The sequence below is a fragment of the Salmo trutta genome, chromosome 9 (assembly GCF_901001165.1).
Source record: "Salmo trutta chromosome 9, fSalTru1.1, whole genome shotgun sequence".
NCBI lineage: Eukaryota > Metazoa > Chordata > Actinopteri > Salmoniformes > Salmonidae > Salmo > Salmo trutta.
In genome coordinates, this window is record NC_042965.1 from 9145960 (window position 1) to 9161249 (window position 15290).

General features: G+C 43.0%; 1 protein-coding gene across 2 annotated transcripts in view; it reads left to right on the top strand.

The window, feature by feature from the left end:
• sgsm1a (small G protein signaling modulator 1a) overlaps positions 1–15290 on the top strand; it is an 87662-nt gene that overhangs the window by 23946 nt on the left and 48426 nt on the right. The window lies entirely within an intron of this gene.

The following is a 15290-nucleotide window of genomic DNA, read 5'->3' on the forward strand; positions in this document are numbered from 1 at the left end:
ACATTAGTATCATCAGTTGTATCCAAGCCTTAGTTAGCATACTTTAATTACCATGGTTCAAGTCAAATATGTCACGGCTCCTCCTCTGCAGTGCAGGGGCGGTTCCCCCTGCAGGCAGAGGAGGGTCGTTAGTGATTGCAGCTGGTGTGATTGGAGCCACCTGGGCTCAGGGTATTTAACCAACTGCTCCACTAACCTCTCTGGCTTCTCGCTTGGCTTCCTCTCTCTCTCCCTGCTCCTCCAGGTATGATCCGGTTTTGTTGGTTCCTTGGTTCCTTGGTTCCTTGGTTCCTTGGTTGGTTGGTTGGTTTAGTTTCCACTCAGTCATGTTCACACACACCTATTCACGCATCCATGCACCCTACATACACCTTACACTATGACATGTCCACACCTCATTCCTTTTTTCTTTGTTTAGAATTAATAGTTTTGTTTTATAATAAAGAACTTTTTGAATTGGCCTATACCGGTTGTTGATGTCCTCTCATTTTTGCCACAGGCTATGAGCTGGCCTGTGACAAATATCATATGAGTCACCAGTGTTTTTTCCTTCTCCGTAAACTATGTAAAGGGACTTTGGGTCCTAGAAAAAAATCCTATATAAATCTAATGTATTTTTATTATCATTTTTATGAGGAAGGATGAGTATTTCTGAGTGCATATTGACAACAGCTACCCTATATGGTCAATGGTCAAATCTTACTATATTGCAATTAGGCATGCTGTTCGTTTGATTTCCAACCATTTAGAAAGGTTTTCCAAGGTTGATGACTTCATCATAAATCTGCCATAAATGGAAGCTTGTTGTGTGCAACAGGAAGGGTCAATTGAATGCAAGCTACACAAATATTTTTTACTGTAAAAACAATTCTAGTCTATCTATTGGTAACAGGGTTATGCTCAACCTGCTCTGTTTTCTGCCACAAAACACCAGAAAATGGCCAAGAAGAGTAGAACCAGCTCACCTGCTTTTACACTGATTTGACTATTAGATGTTCAATGTCTTTATTTTATTTTGGGGGGAAATAGTTTCACCGTATTAAAACGAGAGTTCTGTTCATGTAACAGGGTTGACCTTAAAATGAGGGATTGGTTTTTATTTTAATGTATCACTAATCACATTAAATAAATAATAATCTCCAGAAATGACTATGTCAAAGCAACAAAATACCTATGGCTTTACAATGATGGGGAAAACTTGGAGATATGTGGGTGGGATGGAGACGGCTCAGGGAGCAATCAAGGGAATTTAGGTATTCAGAGCAGCTTCACTTTTGTATGAAATATATGCTTTTAATATTCTAATTTTATTAAGACGCGTACAGTGTCAGGAGTACAGGACAAAAATTGCAAAGCTTTGCTTCAAAATCCTAATTCTGGATGGACAATCATGTAATCCATTCCTAAGGGTAATATCTCCAGCCAGTCAACTGGTCCGGTATCATACCGGTCAGACAAATTAGAAAGATTTGCTCCCAAGGCCTCGGTTTGTCTCATTGAGTCAGGGTCAGGACAGGGAAACAACGAGAAAGGTAGTGGCAGAAATGTCAGGACAGGGTAGTCTGAACCTTACGTACGTATGTGCGTGCGGCCCTAGAGGAGAAATCAATTGAGAATGATATTGCAGTGTTGGGGCAAATAACACATTTACTTAATATTTTTTAATGCAGAGTGGAGTTATAAATGTAATTTGGTTGATGATACTGTCATACAACATGGTTAAGATAGTCTGGGCAACTCTGGACCTTATTATTGTGAGAACACAGATCGCTGGAGAAACATAAGTTAAGTTATGCAAGCTTGTAGTAATGTACTCCGTTCTCCACAAAGTCACAAAGATGTAACGGGGTATGATGTTTTTCATAGCTATGTTTTGTTTAAAAATGGCAACAGAAAATATTGATTAGCCCAGTCCTCTTTAAAAAACAAGGCTGGATTAGTAAGCTTCCCCAAGTATTGATTTATGTCACTTGATGTTGTTTCCCGGTCATCATGGCATTGACACTTGATCATTTTGACCCCTGCATGGGCCATGTGGATCAACAACAGTGATATTCTGGTGGATCGCTTAGTTATTCTTGCCTGCTTCGCAGCGGTCTTTGAAACGCGTATCATTCCCGTGGCTTTCTTTTGTAAAATAACTATGAATTAACTGACTTCTTTCCTAATAATTGTCAACATATAGCAGGTCTAATTTGCTCCAGAGAAAGAAGCTCATTGTTCTCTCGATGGCACAGACAAAAGCTTAGCTTCCAACTAACGTTAGCTAGCTAGCTATCAAGCTAGTCGGGTTTCCTCCGCAGCTTGTACACAGCCCTTGTGGCTAGTGTGACGGATGGTCCCGGCAGTGTGACAGTTTGAATCCCTGCTGTTTGCTGCTATTTCCATCTGCCCTCTCTGGAACTTGCGAAGAGTAACAGCGTTGCCTACGTTGCTACCATGACAAAGACCAAATCTGGTGTATGAGGACAGTGATGTCTCTCTATCACAGGTTAAGGATATTTTAAACAAACAAAAAGAGAACAGCAAGGTGACAGCAATATGTAAGGCATTTGAGAGAGGACATAATTTCTGTATGTGAATCCATGATAACAATGACAGATAAATCAGACTCTCTCGAGGGACAATCAAGGCGGAACAACATTGTTTATGGATGGAATTGCAGAATCTCCACATGAGACCTGGTCGGAGTCTGAGGACAAAGTGAGGGAAAGCATCACTGAGAAACTGAAGATGGACCACAGGAAGATTGAGGTGGAGCGCGCCCGCAGGACTGGAAAACCCACAACCGGCCCAGGTGAGAGGCCCAGGCCAATAGTGGTCAAGTCCTTGAGGTTCAAGGACAAGGTACTGTAGCTGTTCTGGCAAGAGCCAAGAACTTGAGAGGAACAGACATTTTCCTCAACGAGCACTATCCTGAAGCTGTGCACCAGGAGAGGAAAGAACTTATCCTAGCCATGAAAGCTGCCAGAGTGTGTGGGTCATTGATTACACCCAATATTTCTTGCTTTGTTTGTTCTTTTCCATATTATGTCTAGATAAGCTACCCAAAAATAGCCTATATCAATATGTGTAGCCTTAGAAATACAGTGTATTCGGAAAGTATTCAGCCTTATTCTAACATTGATTAAATTACACACAATACCCCATGAAGACAAAGCAAAAACAGGTTTTTAGAGATTTTTGCAAATGTAAAAAAAAAAGAGACCCTTTGTTATGAGACTCGAAATTGAGCCTCCCGAGTGGTGCAGCGGTCTAAGGCACTGCAGTGCTTGAGGCGTCACTACAGATCCGTGTTTGACCCCGGGCTGTGTCGGCGCCGGCCGCGACCGGGAGACCCATGAGGCGACTCACAATTGGCCCAGTGTCGTCTGGGTTAGGAGAGGGTTTGGCCTGCTGGGATGTCCTTAGCCCATCGCGCTCTAGCGACTCATGTGGCGGGTCAGGTGCATGCACGCTGACACTGGCTTCTGGGTTAAGCGCCCAGTGTGTCAAGAAGCAGTGCAGCATGGCAGGGTCGTGTTTCGAAGGACCCATGACTCTCGACCTTCGCCACTACCAAGTCCATACGGGAGTTGCAGTGATGGGACAAGACTGTAATTACTAATTGGATATCACGAAATTGGGGAGAAAAAGGGGAAAAAATATAATTGAGATGGTTTGGGATGAGTTGGACCACAGAGTGAAGGAAAGGCAGCGAACAAGTGCTCAGCATGTATGGGAACTCCTTCAAGACTGTTGGTAAAGCATGTCTTCACTATTATTCTACAATGTAGAAAATAGTGAAAAATAAAGAAAAACCCTTTAATGAGTAGGTGTGTCCAAACTTTTAACTGGTACTGCATATATATATAATTTATATATTTACAAAAAAAATATGGGGGATTGGAAATTATGCAGACAATTGCATTGATGGAAGCCACAGTCTATCTGTAATATTAAACTGATCTACCACCTGTTCACCCATGGCTGTGTGGCCACATATGCCTCCAACTCAATCATCAAGTTTGCAGACGAAACAACAGTAGTAGGCCTGATTACCAACAATGACGAGACAGCCTACAGGAAGGATGTGAAGGCCCTGGCGGAGTGGTGCCAAGAAAAGAACCTCTCCCTCAATGTCAACAAAACGAAAGAGCTGATCATGGACTTCAGGAGACATCAGAGGGAGCACGTCCCCATCCACATTGACGATAGAGAAGGTGAAAAGTTTCATGTTCCTCGGCGTACACATCACTGATAATCTGAAATGGTCCACCCACACAGAGAGTGTGGAAGAGAAGGCGCAATAGCGCCTCTTCAACGTCAGGAGGCTGAAGAAATTTGGCTTGGTTCCTAAGACCCTCACAAACTTTTTTACAGATGCACCATTGAGAACATCCTGTCGGGCTTTCCAGAGGGTGGTGCGGTCGGCCCAACGCATCACCGGGGGCACACTGCCTGCCCTCCAAGACACCTACAGCACCCGATGTCACAAGAAGGCCAAAAAGATCATCAAGGACACCAACCTCTTGAGCCATGGCCTTGATTGGAGTCCACCTGTGGTAAATTCAGTTGATTTGGACATGATTAGAAATGCACACAGCTGTCTATATAAGGTCCCACAGTGCATTTCAGAGCAAAAACCAAGCCATGAGGTTGAAGGAAATGTCCGTAAAGCTCAGAGACAGGATTGTGTTGTGGCAGAGATCTGGGGAAGGGTACCAAAACATTTCTGCAGCATTGAACGTCCCCAAGAACACCAAGGCTCTTACTGGAGCTGACCGCCCGGCCAAACTGAGCAATCGGGGGAGAAGGGCCTTGGTCAGGGAGGTGACCAAGAACAAGATGATCACTCTGACAGAGTTCCAGAGTTCCTCTCTGGAGATGGGAGAACCTTCCAGAAGGACAACCATCTCTGCAGCACTCCACCAGTCAGGCCTTTATGGTAGAGTTGCCAGACAGAAGCCACTCCTCAGTAAAAGGCACATGACAGCCCGCTTGGAGTTTGCCAAAAGGTGCCTAAAGGACTCTCAGACATTGAGGAACAAGATTCTCTGGTCTGATGAAAGAAAGATTGAACTCTTTGGCCTGAATGGTAAATGTCACATCTGGAGGAAACCAGGCCCCGCTCATCACCTGGCCAATACCATCCCTACGGTGAAGCATGGTGGTGGCAGCATCATGATGTGGGGATGTTTTTTAGTGGCAGGGAGCTTGTCCAACCTGACAGAGTTTGAGAGGATCTGCAGAGAATAATGGGAGGAACTCTCCAAATACAGGGCTACCAAGCTTATAGTGTCATACCCAAGAAAACTCAAGTCTGTAATCGCTGCCAAAGGTGATTCAAGAAAGTACTGAGTAAAGGGTCTGAATACTTATGTAAATGTTATATTTCCGTTTTTAATTTGTAATAAATTTACACATGTCTAAAAACGTGTTTTTGCTTTGTCATTATGGGGTATTGTGTGTAGATTGCTGAGAGTTTAAAATTGTAATTTTTTTATCCATTTTAGAATAAGTCTGTAACGTAACAAAATGTGGAAAAAGTGAAGGGATCTGAATTTTTGTTGATGTTGATGATTCAACCCTATGCGCGTCAGCAACCACAGCTAGTGAAATCCCTGCAACCCTAAACAATGAGTTGTAGTCAGTTTTAGAATGAGTGGCCAGTAATAAACTGGTCCTGAAGGTCTCTAAAACTAAGAACATTGTATTTGGTACAAATCATTACCTTAGTTTTAGACCTCAGCTGTATCTGACAATGAATGGTGTGGCTGTGGAACAAGTTAAGGAGACTAAATTACTTGGTGTTACCTTAGATTGTAACTGTCATTGTAAAAAAATATTGATTCAATGGTTGCAAAGATGGTGAGAGGTCTGTCTGTCATAAAGAGATGCTCTGCTTTTTTGACACCACACTCCACAAAGCAAGTCCTGCAGGCTCTAGTTATATCTTATCTTCATTATCGTCCAGTCATATGGTCAAGTGCTGCAAAGAAGGATCTAGATAAGCTGCAGCTGGTCCAGAACAGAGTGGCGCGTTTTGCTCTTCATTGTAATCAGAGGGCTAATATCAATACTATGCATGCCAGTCTGTCTTTGCTAAGAGTTGAGGAGAGACTGAGTGCGTCACTTCTTGTTTTTATAAGAAACATTAATGTGTTGGAAATTCCAAATTGTTTGCGTAGTCAATGTACACACAGCCCTGACACACACGCTTGGGGTATTTTCACAGTCCCCAAGTCCAGAACAAGCATTTTGCGACACTCGCAATAACATCTGCTAAATATGTGTATGCGACCAATAAAATTTGATTTGAACACATTCAAGGAAAACATACAGTATTATCCAGAGCCATGACTGCATGGAACTCCCTTCCATCTCATATAGCGCAAGTGAAAAGCAAACCTGGTTTCAAAAAACAAATAAGGCAACACCGCACGGTACAACGCCTCTCTCCCATGTGAACCTACTTTTTGTGTGTATGTACCATTGGAAAATAATTTTGGTTCCAACCAATCATTTCATTCTGAAAATAACCACCATTTTTTTTGTTCTGTTTCATTTTTAAACTTTGAAATCAAGAGTTTTTTACATTAGTCTCATTAAATTACTTCACCAATTAGTGCGGATAGAGCAGGCAAACTAGTTGTTTACATGCATGATGGACAGACAAGTGTAGCCTATGGCGCAAGATGCGACTGAAATGTTGCAGGTGGGGAGAGAGCGAGAGAGGGTTGAGGAGGAGGCTTGAAGCTCTGGGCATCTTGTTATGACATGCATTATCTGAATTAGGTCCACAGAATTATACCAAGAGGATTGGCTTCTATGAAGACACTTTGAATGTCCTTTTGAGCTAGCTAGCTAACAAGCTTGAGCTAGGTAGCTAACAAGCTTGTGTGTGCAGAGCGGCACCAGAATTAAAAACACGTTTTACCTTTTAGTAGTTAATAAATCTAATGTGAAACATGATAAGTAGGCCTATAGTATCCTTAACTGTGCCTGACCACCTTGATTCGGTGTTATGTAACAAAATTTGAAATTGTGTTTTTGACATTGGATGAAAGCAAACACAGAGCTACAAAATGGTATATCATACACTGCATTTGATGAACAATAGGAAAGTAATTCTGCTTTGAAAGTTGATAAACTTGTAATCCCACTTTTGAGAAAATGGCCCTTGAATGTTTTGGTACACCTTCTGGAGAGCGCTTTGTCTACACCTATTCAGCATTGTTCACACCCTCCTAAGCCAGCCCCACCATCTCTTTAAGGATTCACATGTGAGGTCATGTGCTAAAGAGTGAGTCGTGTAGTAAAAATTAAGACTAAAAGTGGTAAAGCTTGTAGCCTACAATAAGAAAAAATTTCAGACAAACACAAAGTGTCAGATAACAACAAATATTTTATAAATATTAGATGACGCTTACCCAGACACACTTGTCAAAATTGATGGGTCATGTGAAAGAAATGCTATAACCCCCAGCCACATCTAGCTTAGTGGATGGGTCTCTACAGAAGGTGTAAACGGTACAGCATATGGTTACTTGCATAGTAGCAATATCAAAAATAGATGGTGTCAATATAAAGAAAATAATAAAAAGTGTCAATGCCAGTAGAGAAAGAACAAAATAATATACAGTATGAACAATAACGATATCATTGATACTGGTGATAGATGCATGCAATTGGGTAAAGTGGCTGCGCAGCAGGATAAAAAATAAATAGTAGCAGCAATGTATGGCGTGTGTGTTAGGAGAGTGAATAGAGGTACTGCAGATAGTGCTGATGACTGGGAACTCGCCCCCCCCCCCCACAGTAATGAACTGGTCCGTTCAAACCACACTTGAACAAGTGAATCTATTTTCGGAGAGCCTGTTTCTGCCCTGCCCTTGACTTTGGTGCAGGGCATGTGATGTCCATAGCCTCTTTGTTGCAAAACTCCCTGATCTTCTCAAAAAGATAAGTTTGTCTAGCTGTTTCCAGTCCAGGTGGTGCTTGTACAGGCAGACCATCTAGGAATGATGTCAGCGTTGCGCAGGAGCTGAAACCCGGTCCCGGTCCCGGTTCAGGTGTTGTTGCCAGCCATAGCTTTCCACCAGCACCGTACCATCCTCTAGTCCAACCAGCTGTGGGATGTTGACCCCTGTCACAGAGCTGTCCTTCACAACACCAGCAATCTCGGACAAAGTGTTCACTCTGGTCTTTCTGAAGCGCTGCTTAATGAGGCCGAAGCAGCAGTCGGTGGAAAAGTTGATGTGGCCTGTAATCAGGAAGTGAAGGTCCAGACTGTGGTGGAGGTTGTGCATGGTCCGCCATTTTTTTGGCCACTGCAGTTATCACAATTCAGGTCCACACGTGTTTCCCCAACTTCGTAGTTGGTGAAGAAACGTTGCAAATACAGAAATAATGTGAGATCAATAAAAGTAGTGCCAATCATGTTGGAGGTAAATGAAATAATCAAAACGTGTTGTTTATGCTTTACATACCAAGTGTTCTACTGATGCTGAAAGACAAATTCTAGATACAAATATTTTAGCATAGCATTTTAGCATAGTGGCAGGTTGCCTAGTGGTTAGAGCATTGGGCCAGTAACCAAAATGTTGCTGGATCGAATCCCCGAGCTGACAAGGTAAAAATCTGTCGTTCTGCCCCTGAGCAAGGCAGTTAACCCACTGTTCCCCGGGCGCCAAAGACGCGGATGTCGATTAAAGCAGCCCCCAGCACCTTTGTGATTCAGAGGGGTTGGGATAAATCCGGAAAATACATTTCAGTTGAAGGCATTCAGTTGTACAACTGACAAGGTGTCCCCCTTTCCCCAATAGATGGCCGTAATCACCGTCAGACACACCTAGCTAACTTGATGGGCCATGTACTCATCTGGCAAAGTGGAGTCTTTTGTTTAGACATGTAGCTTGCTAGCTAAACAATGAACCATAATCCCAATCCATAGAGTACTAGCAATACAAACCGATTGTCATAACTAGCTAAAGTTAACAAAATAGGTTCAATGTTATCTGGTTAGTTAGCTAACATTAGGCTATAACTAGCAATGCAAATGGCTTTCTGAGATAATATTACTACCCAGATCATACACGTAATGTTAGCTAGCGAGCCAGCCATCTAACGTTAGCTAGCTAGCTAACAGTAAGCTTTAATTTGCAATGAAAACAACTTTCTGACAAAATTAAAAACGTATAATATCTGAAACTGGAGATAGACTCTTACCTGTATACATGGATGAGCGCTTCACGGCAGAACGCAATCCCTTTCATTAAATAAGACGTCCTGTGTCGTTTCCGTTTTGTTTGTACAGCTTGCTTGGCCCGTTGTGTCAAGTCACTCTGCACATGGTCAGTGTGAACCAATGGCACAAAAATCGTCCTCCTGAAAGTAGGCCATCACAACTTTTTCCCACTGACCTTTGTCGATAGCGCCTGATAAATTCATAGCAGCAATGTTATTGAGAACAGTAGCAACACATTTCCAGTTCTCCATGGCTAACATTATATATTTAGCAAAAAAGGTTTAAAAAAAACATTTTCGCTTCGTCAGTGTGGAGTATTGTGTGTAGATAAGGGAAAAACAATTTAATCTCTTTTAGAATAAAACTGTAACGTAACATAATGTGGGAAAACTCAAGGTGTCTGAATACTGTCCAAATGCACTATATGCAAATATGTCCCGTTTTTGTGTTTGACACCTCCAGCAGAATAATTACATTTGTGTGCATGATATTCAGTTACACTGGCATATAGTACGTTCTATGGATGGTCTTAAACTGCAGTCATTTAAGTCTGGGATTATATGAACATGACTGGGCATTTTAACATATCTGTATCCATTCATCATCATCAATAGCGTCTCCCAGGTCTTCCTCACGTTTGTGTTTTACTTGTTGTGTGTCATCAGGAAAAGCCTCTATCGACCCTTGATACAGTTTGGAAATCAACTTTAGAGATTCGTCAGACTGCCTTAAAATATTTTGAAGCTTCTTGCTTGTCCAGTGTTTTCTGCACAGAGAAAATAAAGCGTTGTATCTGCAAAAATTCCCCTCAGCTCCATCACAGACTGGTCTTCCCTGGCTGCCTGACCCTGGTGAGACCCTTGTCACCATCTGATACTGCTCAGATAAGGCATGACAAAGAATTACATTGGTGTACATTTATACATTACTAGAATCAATGGTTCAACGATCTAAATAACCATTTATCCCAGACTCAAGATGGAACTTTGTATCCATTCACTGATTGTTATAATATACTGCAAAATGTACCTGAGCTCTGTAGATTGGTCTTCCCTGGCTGTCTGACCCTGCAGGGACACCTGTCACCATCTCATCCTGCTAAGACATGATGAGCATAGTGTTGCGTACTGACTGTGCACCATGACAGTGATGCCTGTAGAGCTGTTTATACCGTGTCTGTGTGAAAAGTAGGGAATTAGCTGTGAGGAAACTGACAGATTGATAACCTTACTTTGCTATACTGACTAATAAAAACGTAGAAAAAACGTCAGAATATCGGTCTTCAATTATTTGGCTGCTGGTTTCATCGTTTGATTCAGGTCTAGTGTGATTGAGTCAAAAATAATAGCTAAAGTCAGTGAGCTAGCTAGCTAACTTTAGCTAACTTTTGACTAACTCTGCTAACTAATGGTACAATGATACATCATCAAATTTACTTCTGTTGAAATGGGACAAAACAACGGCTACAAAACATTTCCATACACACAACAGCTGTTAGATACTGCTACCGGACATATTTCTAGAGGCTAGCTAGAGCTGAACTGGCTGTGGTAGCAACTAGCTAGCTAACTAGCTGCTAGTCTTTCATTCACTTCAGTTGAGGGGGGATGAAACATTAACTAACATAACATGTCAGTTACATTAGTAGCTCAGCACTGGGAGTAAAAATTAATTTTTCTGTCAAACAGCAGTTACCTTGCTAGCTACATCAGTCAACTAAAGAGTAGCCAGTTTCAGCTCTGCTTGCTTTAACAACTCTGAGAAAAAGTGCAACACAGACAGCAGCTGCCTCTGTTCATCTCTCCTATGCTGGTCCTATACGCCAGCCTTTCAGAAGTATTGACTTCATACAGCATGTCCGTATGCTCTGTGGTGTCTGTGCGGTCCTAAATTCAGCCGGCTGAAACCGGAAAACAGCCTACCTGACCTCCCTGAGGCGCTCCTGCATGGTCCTAAAGCATACCGGAGCCACGTTTTGTATCACAGCACAATTAGAAAACTATTTCAGAATGTGGGGAGGTCATGTCACCCCCGTCCCCAGTGAAAGTTGTGCCCCGGTGAAAACAGACAACCAATGGCAAGTTGTTGATGCCTATGATTATGCCTGTATCATCTCAGTTGACCGAAGAGGTACCAAACTGTTGGACCTTGACACCCACTACTGTTCAATAGACATAGGCTTCTACTACTGAATCTCCACCACTTATCTCCGTTTCCTCATCCTGATGGGGTCCTTTACCTACCATCTCCTGAGATGGAAGGTGGTCTATGCCTACTACCTCTTCCTGGCTTATCTCCACGATACAAAGAGGAGGAAGACACATGCGCCTCATTGAGGTCAGTGCGATGCCATTGTCTCCTACAATGCCCACGATGAGCCTTGGGTCCTGAGGGAGCTTCTGCCAAAGCTGGAGAGAGAGCAGGGCTGGAGGTTGTCTGCACCACCGGTACTTCGAGCCAGGCAAACACATCATAGACAACATCACAGACGCCATCTCCGGGAGCCGCAAGACGTGATCAGTCGTCGCTACCTGGAGAGCGAATGGTGCTCTCGGGAGATGCAGATGGCCAGCTTCAGTTTGTTTGATGAGCAGAAGCATGTGCTGATCCTGGTGTTTCTGGATTTGTTCCCAGACCAGCAGCTCTCGCACTACCACCGCATGAGGAGGCTGGTGAAAAGACGCACTTCCTTGAGCTGGCCCAGAGCTGGGGAGCACACTGGGGTCTTCTGGGAGAAACTCCGGGTGGCTTTGGAGACCAGGGACTGCCCTGCTGAGGAGAAACCCATCCTGTCCTGGGTGGAGAGGGCATGATAGTGACATTCTAAATGTAAAGCAAATTGACCTGAAGCTGGATTAAAAAAATATATATAATAAATTAAATGAAAGTCTAAATGTATAAACTGCAATATTATTGCCAACAGAGGGATATTAACTAATGTGTATATGCACTATAATCAGAAACTGAGTTGGGCAAATGTTATGCAATGAAGTGTACAGATAATTAATTTGACCTATATTGTCAGAGCAAAATAATCCTGCAGCAACAGGATTTTAACGTTTAGTCCATAATGTTGCTTTATCGGTGGTTAAACTATTAGCTTGCCAGTGTAACTGTTATGAAAGTTGTATTGTCAATTTGTTTTGTTATTTAAACGCCACTTTAAATGTGTACATGACACTGCAACAAAATTTCATCCATGGGGACAATAAAGTCAGTAAAGTAAAGTAAAAGTAAGCTACATGAAAAGTGCAATACTGTTTATATAACCGTGTTGCTAATGATTGGGGAAAAAATGATACAGTTACATATCAGGATATTATTTTTGACGCTATATATTGTATCGTTTTGACAATATCGCAATATTATTTTTGCAGTAGTTGGCTGTACCTGCAACAAAACTCCAGTATTTTTCCTTCATAGCTTGTTCTCCATATTGTTTGTTTTCAGCACTTATTTCCATGACTGATCAAAGCTCATTTTCACATGGCTCCCTTGTCCCTCTGCAGCAGACATGGTAAACAATATGTTTGGACCATGGAACCGCAATAAAATCTCAATATTGTATCACAATATACATATACAATTGTGAGAATTGCACGTGTTAATGCGGTAGTGTGGGTTTTCAGTGAATTTATGTAAATCACTAAGCTCCTCTGAAAATTCTCAGTAACGAAAGAGTGATTCTATTCAGATCCTACATCTGTAGAATATGATGTTTTCACTTCCCTAATTTTTCTGTTTTGTCTCATTTTGTTAATTATGCGAACTCTAGAGATCGGCAGCCTCGTGGTTAGAGCGTTGGGCCTGTAACCAAAATGTTGCTGGATCGAATCCCCGAGCTAACATGGTAAAAATCTGTCATTCTGCCCCTGAGCAAGGCAGTTAACCCACTGTTCCCCGGGCGCCGAAGACGTGGATGTCAATTAAGGCAACCCCTGCACCTCTCTGATCAAATCAAATCAAAGTTGATTTGTCACGTACGCCGAATACAACAGGTGTAGACCTTACAGTGAAATGCTTACTTACAGGCTCTAGCCAACAGTGCAAAAAAGGTGTTAGGTGAACAATAAGTAAGTAAAGAAAATTAAAACAACAGTAAAAAAAGACAGTGAAAAATAACAGTAGCGAGGCTATATACAGTAGCGAGGCTATATACAGGCACCGGTTAGTCGGGCTGATTTTGAGGTAGTATGTACATGTAGATATGGTTAAAGTGACTATGCATATGTGATGAACAGAGAGTAGCAGTAGTGTAAAAGAGGGGTTGGAGGGTGGTGGGTGGCGGGACACAATGCAGATAGCCCAGTTAGCCAATGTGCGGGAGCACTGGTTGGTCGGCCCAATTGAGGTAGTATATACATGAATGTATAGTTAAAGTGACTATGCATATATGATAAACAGAGAGTAGCAGCAGCGTAAAAAGAGGGTTGGGGGGGTTGGGGGGGCACAAAATGCAAATAGTCTGGGTAGCCATTTGATTACCTGTTCAGGAGTCTTATGGCTTGGGGGTAAAAACTGTTGAGAAGCCTTTTTGTTTGCTTTTTGGCATTTCGGTACCACTTGTCATGCGGTAGTAGAGAGAACAGTCTATGACTGGGGTGACTGGGGTCTTTGACAATTTTTAGGGCCTTCCTCTGACACCGCCTGGTGTAGAGGTCCTGGATGGCAGGCAGCTTAGCCCCAGGGATGTACTGGGCCGTACGCACTACCCTCTGTAGTGCCTTGCGGTCGGAGGCCGAGCAATTGCTGTACCAGGGAGTGATGCAACCAGTCAGGATGCTCTCGATGTTGCAGCTGTAGAACCTTTTGAGGATCTGAGGACCCATGCCAAATCTTTTTTAGTTTCCTGAGGGGAATAGGCTTTGTCGTGCCCTCTTCTGTCTTGGTGTCAAATGCGGAAGACACATTTCAGTTGATGGCATTCAGTTGTACAACTGACTAGGTATCCCCTTTCCCTTACTAGTTATCTATATGTCACAGTGCATTTGCACTGAGCAGGGCTCGAACTCTCAACCTTCTGCACCACATCACACACCATTCACAGCCAACCGTCTTAGCCAACAGATCAAGGAAGTGGAACTCCGGGAATGTGGTGCCACCAATGTACTCCAGCCATCATGTTATGGGCAAGTTTTACATCCACAAACTGAAATGGCTGTGTGTTTGTTTGTGACCCGACTTCACGCCAAAAGACTCCCCACTGATCTAAGCCTAGGAATTAGCAAGTTACTGTACAGGTCTCAGGCAAGGCTACTCTGTTACACTTATACTTCCACATCTGTTTAACCATACTATATTTACAATCAGAGATACACAATCAAGTCATTTCTGCTTCTGCTTCAATGGAACATTGTGAACTTTTAATCTGCCCTCCGTAGTGATATTCAAAGCTCCTCTGTCTGCACAGCTGTGCGTGTGTGTCTGTGTCTTTGTGTTCTCTAGGCAGGCACCACCTCTCTTTGTGCAGGGTAATATCTCCTCAGAGGACAGACTCATTACAACAGGAAATTAGTGGTATCTGGGCTTCTCTATATGCAGGCTGATTTCCCAGATGTAGAGCAGTGGCAGTGCTAGGAGATGTCCCCGTATTCACCAGGGTCAGAGTTATCAGTCATCTGGGGTGCAGGTCTGATGTTGTCCCTGTGAGCACAGCCTGTGTCCAGGTCAGCAAGGGGGAAACCACGGTTTCGATAAAACCAAACCCTTCAAATGAGTCGTACTCTGACCCCCTCCTCCCGCTTTTTTCCCCGAAGCTGTGTCTGCACAAGTGAGGTTTCTGCTATATCTGACGTCACTGACTCAATTGCAGGTGTCGTATGGTGCCAGCCTCGATGGTACATGAAAAGCCTGTGACACTGTGCTCTCAGGCTCTCTTTCTCCATTCACATCTAAAGCGATTTGATTATAAAGCCAGTCTGTAAGGTGGGCCCCAGAAGTGTGGGTATAGTAGCCCACTCACCTAACCACCCAACCTCAACCCTTTTCAGCCCTATCCATCTGAGATCAGGTTGATGCGAGCAGGGCGACTCATTCATATAACTTGGCGTGTACTCTTGGC